The sequence below is a fragment of the Aptenodytes patagonicus genome, chromosome 7 (assembly GCF_965638725.1).
Source record: "Aptenodytes patagonicus chromosome 7, bAptPat1.pri.cur, whole genome shotgun sequence".
Classification (NCBI taxonomy): Eukaryota; Metazoa; Chordata; class Aves; order Sphenisciformes; family Spheniscidae; genus Aptenodytes; species Aptenodytes patagonicus.
The window spans coordinates 35,883,458-35,889,582 of NC_134955.1; positions in this window are offsets into that span (position 1 = coordinate 35,883,458).

Consider the following 6,125-nt stretch of genomic DNA (forward strand, 5'->3'; position numbering starts at 1 on the left):
TGCAAAAGTCTATCCATTCTAGTTTTACTGGAATTTGGAGATGATTTGCCACTGGATTCACTGGGAGAAGAATAAGGTCCTCAGTTTTATGTTAGTCCTCATAAGTATACATTAAAAAATACTACATATACAAGGAATACAGTAAAAACAAAAAGCCAAGGAAGCAAAAGGAGATTTTTCTACAAAAAGTGGATTTTTTTTGCCTACACAGCAATCTTTAACTTCGGTGTTTTATAAAAAAACTTCTAACACAAGGAGAGTTTATTAATACCGTTAGCTGAAGACAATAAAGATGAAAATCAAAAAGTACTTTAAGAATATTCTATGGGTGGTGAAACAGGGGACATAGATTTACATATGAAAATGGAGGGCCTGAATTTACAACCAACGGTGTCCCTAGCCACAGCCTCTGCTCAAAGGTATGCTGAGCTGACTGAATATTCAACATCCTGCAAGTCCTTTATGAAACTGATAGGAAAACCTGCAATTGAAGCAAAAAAATGAAGTTATTTTTATCTTTTTCTATTCTATATTTTTAATAGTTACCTTTTTTTTATCTATCAAATAGATAACGATGTGAAGCACTCAGCAGCTTCTAGCACTAGATGTTCCTTTTGAACTATTGGCAGAATTAGGCAATTCTGGGTTTATTCCCACTTTTACTTTCTAGCTTCAGTTTAAATTTTATTGCACCTAGGACTTAATGCTCCACTGTGCTGAACACCCTGAATGGTCCTGTATTGCAACAGAAGACATAAACGCTCAGCACTAGGGGTCAAGTTTCTCTGCTTTATCTTCACATTCAGTATAGTCGAGCTCTATTTTTCCACCATTTTCCATCCAAATATGAAAGTTTTTGAGGTCAAACCTCAAGAAGTAATGCTGAGCATTTACCAAAATAAATGCAATACTTTCTGCTGGTTCCAGCCAAAGGTCCATGTAGCCTAATGTGCAGCCTTTGGCAGTTCTTTGCCAAAATGCATGACACACAAATGCGATGTTCCTCTTCTGTAAGATGGGAACAGGAATACATCTGTATTCTGCTGGGACCACATGCAATGTACTTTGTCAGGACCCGATTCTGCAAGGACTTCTCTATTTTATGTCCTGTGAGTAGCATTGAGAATAATGAAAAATCAGGGAATTTAGAATCTGTGTATATGCCCCAAGATAGGGTTGATTATTGTCATTAGTTTAAAAAACAGTGGAAAAATAGACTGGGGAATTTTTAAAAAATGTAATAAGAGTTATCACTTTGATATTTTAAACTTGTTATTTCAAAAGAATTTCCCAGCCAAGCTGATTCGCACTGGCACAGGTTGCCCAGGGAGGTTGTGGAGTCTCCATCCTCGGGGATACTCAAAAGCCATCTGGACAATCTGGTCCTGGGTAACCAGCTGTAGGTGGCCCTGCTTGAGCAGGGGGGTTGGACCAGTTGACCTCCAGAGGTCCCTTCCAACCTCAGCTGTTCTGTGGTTCTGTGATAACAGAGTTCCAGAATCAAATAGTCTCATACAGGCAGGGAGCCCTTGCAGGCAGCGAAGAGCATGGTGTCAAGCCCCGAGGTTACGCGTTAGCCAGCTGTGACATCTAACAGCACCATAACTTTTCATGCAGTGATATAGAAGAAAGACCTAATTCTGCCCGGCACTGAGTATATCTGGTGAGTCCTGAGTATCTTCAGTGTCCATTACCAATGACACTCAAAAAAGCTCTTGGTATTTTAGAGTCGGATCTTACCCCTCTGAAGTCAGTTTTCCTTTGCCTTTGGCAAGGAGTGGATCAGGCCTTTACAGAATGAGGCTGCAACTCTATAAACATTATATACAGATTTTACTTTAATATCTAGCACAGTTCCCTTATGAAATCCCAGTAGCAGAGTCAAACATCTGAGGGAGTTTATGGTGCAGGAGTTGGTCCAGAATACAAGAGGGAAAGACAACAAAGGAAGGAGAAGCAAACTCATAAGAATGAGATGGGGAAAAAGCAGAAGAGAGAGGATAGGAGCACAGAAAGGGGAGGAAAAGATGGGCAATGGAAGAAACACAGAGATGTGAACAAATGCTTTTTTTGGTCTCTTTTTTCAATAAAAGGGAAGAGAAATCTTCATGGGAACTTTCCCCTAAATTGTTAGCACACTGTAGAAATTCTGTTCTGTGCAAAGTCTCTGTAGAATTGGACAATTCCTTAGAATGAAATTGTATAGCAAGTCTTTGTGAGAGGAGGTGAAAGAAAAAGGAAGGAAGGAAGGAAGGAAGGAAGGAAGGAAGGAAGGAAGGAAGGAAGGAAGGAAGGAAGGAAGGAAGGAGAGAAAGAAAAAGAGAGAGAGAGAGAGAAAGAAAGAAAGAAAGAAAGAAAGAAAGAAAGAAAGAAAGAGAGAAAGAAAGAGAGAGAAAGGAAAAGAAAGAAAGAGAGAAAGAGAAAGAAAGAGAGAAAGAGAGAAAGAGAGGGAGGGAGGGAGGAAGGAAGGAAGGAAGGAAGGAAGGAAGGAAGGAAGGAAGGAAGGAAGGAAGGAAGGAAGGAAGGAAGGAAGGAAGGAAGGAAGGAAGGAAAAATTCAGGATGACCTCGGCATACAAGAGCATGTTCAGTGATACACAGAAATGTGCACACCTCAAGCCCGGTTGTCAGCGTTTCCCTCAGCCCGTTGCCTCTAAGGCCACGGGTGAATTTACAGGGCTGACAGTAGAAACACTGAATGGAAAATGCAAACTCCTGTCTTCAGCGTTTGCAGTAGGAGCCAAGTGTAGCACCCCGAAAGAGGATGAAGCATTTTCCCAAGTCAGTGCCATTATTTGGGGAGAAAAAGAATGTTTCAGTTTTGGTTTCGGAGAAGTGAAAAGGAGCAACCCTGGTGAGCTGCCTTAAAATTTGCTCCCTTCAGAAGCAAACCCCAACAGCAATATCCTCTCACTATTATTTATAGCCAGCAAGTGATCCTGCTCCCAAATACACCTTTTAAAATGTGCAACACTTTCTCCTACCAGCACTGGGTGCTGAACCCAGTGAGCCCTTCCGTCAGGATGGAGGCCAGCCTTCCCCAAGAGGTTGGCTAGCGTGAGGAATGCACAAGGACGGTCAAAACCTGAAATTCAAGCTGGGCTTTTTCTGCCTCACACAACAGTAAAACGTGGCAGAATACCGTTAGTAAGTCTGTTGATATGTGTCAGAGCAGAAGACAGTGTTTTCCAGTCCTCGGCACTTAGATTGAGCCCCTGAAAAATCATCCCATTGACCAAATGTTCTTAAGATAACAAAATAAATAGAATCAACCCCGAACATTTTTCTTGTTCATCCTTTGCTTTATGATCCATAAGGCTATCCTTAATTTCCCTATTCCAACCATGAGAACTAGAAAAATAGAAAAATAGAAATGAAAACTGAGCTCATGAGACAAGACTACCCCCACCAAAGTCAAGTTGGCCCTGTGTGGGTTTCGGAGCCCACCCAGGCAGAGCAGCTCGCAAGACCTGTGCCTAAGATCACAATGTACTCTGCAATTACAGCACAACGCTGACAACAGCGTTGTGTCAGTAAAATAAGAAGAAATAGTTCTGAAGACACACAGGGGATATGCAGAGAGGGCTAACTAAATAAAAGAAACGATTTTGTTCACTAGTCTTTTGGGCAGTAGAGCAGGCTGAGAAAAGGGTTATAGGATGGCACGGTATTTCCCTCCACAGATGTCACAGGGACACTACAGCATGTGATTTAAGATTAATCTCTTGAATCAAAATGCCACCATGTACACTAATGAGCAAAAACTCTCTGGCAGAGTATCCGTCCCTGGGGCTCCCGCTCCCAGGTAAGAAGCTTGTCTCCATGCTATTGTAGAAACTCTCTCGGCAGAGTGCGGTGAGGTTGGTGGTATAACTTGCCCCCAGTTCACAATTTTCCATTTCAGACTCGCTGTCTCTGTCTTGGTTTCGGTCTATTTACTTGGAGCCGTTTCTTAACAATGTCTAATTTCCTCAAGGAATCCCTCTGAGTCCCCTCTCTTAGAAATGCTGCCATATCTTTTTTTTTAATCACTGAAAGGCACAAATATCCTTCCTGAGCTCTCTTACCATCCAGCCTGATTATATACATAGATTTCAGTTTCCATACATTTTCTACACAGTAGGAGTTCCCAAAACGCAGCCTCTGGGGATATAAAGTGTGGCCCCAACTGCAGCTCAATGAGATGAAAACAAAGCCGATCAGGTACTGTTTTTACTGTTAATGAGCCTAACCAGCAGGCAGTTATTACTCAGTCTGGAAGACGTAAGTGGTTGGAATCATAGCACATTCATTTTTTATTTATAGCGATGCACATTCAAATTAGAAGTAGCCCTCCAGCAGCTGGCATTTTGCCAGGGCCTGACCATCAGTGTGATAAAATTTGAACATCTTGAAGATATAGAATGCCTTTTGTTGCTTTTTTTTTCTCTAATAGCATTCTTCTCCCCTCCTACTTGCAACTGCCTTGACTATCAAAAGTGGACAATGAGGCTTAATTAATTTAGGATCCTGGCCCTTACTGAAAATGAAAGAAATGAGTCCTTTTTTCTTCTCACTTGGTGGTGAGGTACAAGTCAAACATGAGCTGATCTTTTCGTAATAAAGCAAAGGCTCAAGCCTTCTGGCAAACAATAGAGTAGAAATGAACCCTTGGACAAGAACCATAAAGAAATGGGTTCTTGGAGAGGATGCACATTATTAGACTGTTGATCTATTAATGGCAACTGTAAATACCTCACCCAAAATCGCGGCGACTCTGAAACATTTAACCAGAGAGGCTCACAGAGCCCGGCCAGGAGAATGTGATATGAGGAACCCGCAGTAATTTGCCTCACCTTGCTAGTCATCGGTTTCCAACCTAACCCCTCCCCTGAGTTTAAGTTACAAACCTCAGTAACTGTGTGGCAGACTTGACAGCAATTAACATTACTCAGCTGCCAGCTGGGTTTTAAAACCTCCCTTCCAAGTGATCTTGTTACGTAGGTTTTAAAAATGGCCTGACAGGGTGCAGCTCCGTGCTGAGGAGCTGGGTCCTGCCTCTGAACTCGGTGAGATTTTGCTATTGATTTCAGGGGGAGCTGATAAATCAACGGTAGAGTAAGGGTAAACGGCACTGAGCTGTTGTTCCGAGCGTGAGGCTTGGTTTTTTGTTTTTCCTTAATCTTCTCAGTGAGGGGGCTTCGCAGAAAGCACTACTGAGAATTCATCCTTATTAGTTTAGTTCTTTAGTCCTGTGTATTACTCATACACAGGAAGGAGCATGACATGCTGCAAAGCACTCATTGACCCTCATACCTCAATGTTCAGACTTTAAAAGTCAAGGAGAACTTTCTAAGTCACTTAAAGCCAAGAAATAAAGAGTTTTGTCGGAAAATAACTAGCTGGAGTCAAACTCCCATCAGTTTTAAACCTAGCCCAGCCGCGTCCGTAGCTCTGCTCTTGGCTCGGGATGATTGCTGCGGCAGTAGGATCAGGCTGAGCGCGGCTCCAGGGACGCCTGGTCGCAGCAGCGAGTCCCGCTGAAGGCTGACAGACAAAGACACGTATTTCCCCCCTGCTCCCACCCGAAACAGGACAGAGCAATTTATTTTCCCGCAAAGACTAGGGATGGAAAAGCAGTTTTTAAGCGAAGGCTGCTCTCCTTGTTACGCAGCCCTGCCTCTGGGCCGCAGGCTGGGCTGGCGGACCCCGCCGGCCGGGTTGGGCCCTCTCCTCCGCCTCCTTCCCACACCCGGCACCGATGAGGAGAGCGGCGAAGCGAGCACCCGGGGCTCCCCCACCGCACTCGCCCATCCGCCGTCTGCGAGCGGGGAGTCAGTGGGGTGACACACGGCAGCGCCGGCCGCGCCCCCGCGGGGGCCGGGCTCAGCCCGCGCCTGGCCGGGGAGAGGAGGGGAGCGGAGGGCAGGCGAGGCGAGGCGAGTCCCGTCCCGTCCCGTCCCGCCCCGCCCCGCCCCGCCCCTCGCCCTCAGTCGCGCCGCTCCACGGGCCGGGCCGAGCGCACCTCCCGCGCGGCGGCGGCCGTTGCCGCTCGCTGCGCGCCCCGCCTCTCTCCGCCCATTGGCCGGCGGGCGGGGGCGGGGCGCGGCGGGGGCGGGGCCGCCGTCAGCTGTTCGCGGTCCGCCC